Here is a 478-nt window from a genome sequence, read left to right on the forward strand (position 1 = left end):
ATGACTTAGCAACCATGGTCTCTGATCTAATCAAAACCACTCAAAGTTTCATGACTGAAACAAGGTCTTCCATTAGAAATTTGGAGGCACAAGTGGGTCAGCTGAGCAAGAAAGTCACTGAACTCCCTCCTAGCACTCTTCCAAGAAATACAGAAGAGAATCCAAAAGGAGAGTGCAAGGCCATCGACATGGCCGAACTTGGAGAGGAGAAAGAAGCAGTGAGCGCCACTGAGGAAGACCTCAATGGACGTCCACTGGCCTCCAATGAGTTCCCTAATGAGGAACCATGGGAATTTGAGGCTCACACTGAGACCATAGAGATTCCATTGGATTTACTTCTGCCATTCATGAGCTCTGATGAGTATTTGTCCTCTGAAGAGGATGAAGATGTCACTGAAGAGCAAGTTGCTAAGTACCTTGGAGCAATCATGAAGCTAAATGACAAGTTATTTGGTAATGAGACTTGGGAGGATGAACC

This window comes from Arachis duranensis, chromosome 10 (genome assembly GCF_000817695.3).
Source record: "Arachis duranensis cultivar V14167 chromosome 10, aradu.V14167.gnm2.J7QH, whole genome shotgun sequence".
NCBI classification, from domain to species: Eukaryota; Viridiplantae; Streptophyta; class Magnoliopsida; order Fabales; family Fabaceae; genus Arachis; species Arachis duranensis.